This window comes from Ranitomeya imitator, unplaced genomic scaffold (genome assembly GCF_032444005.1).
Source record: "Ranitomeya imitator isolate aRanImi1 unplaced genomic scaffold, aRanImi1.pri SCAFFOLD_671, whole genome shotgun sequence".
In the NCBI taxonomy this organism is placed as follows: Eukaryota; Metazoa; Chordata; class Amphibia; order Anura; family Dendrobatidae; genus Ranitomeya; species Ranitomeya imitator.
The window spans coordinates 4,497-5,000 of NW_027193979.1; positions in this window are offsets into that span (position 1 = coordinate 4,497).

The following is a 504-nucleotide window of genomic DNA, read 5'->3' on the forward strand; positions in this document are numbered from 1 at the left end:
CTCGTCCGACGTCCTCCGAGGCGGCTCGGAAGGGAGCGCGAGAGGGAGAGAGCGAGAGAGAGAGAGACCAAGCGGACGCCCCAGAGCGAGAAGGGAGGATGGAAAAGGGAGAGACGAGTGGGGCAAAAAGAGTTTTGGCGAAGGGGAGTACCCGGCGAACTGCCGCCCCGGGCTTCTTCTGTTCTCAACAGCGGAGGCACGGCTTTGGGGGGGAGACGCCGCTCGGTTGGGGCTCCTTTGAGGTTACGGGCAAGAGCCCGGGACGAGGGACTACGCCATAGGGCGACGCCGACACGGCCAGGCCAACTGCGCCCCCCGTGCGACCTCTGCGTCGCTGGCGGGCTCTGCGCCTGAGCCGCGGTGGACCCCGACGGCCAGCCCCCCTCTCCCACTCCTCGCGCCCGTCCGCCGGTGGGTCGAGGACCCCCCGCGGCGGAGGCAGGTCTAAGCCAGACGGAGGCCCCGCATAGGCCCCCCACCGCCCTGGCCCCTCTCCCCAGCAGC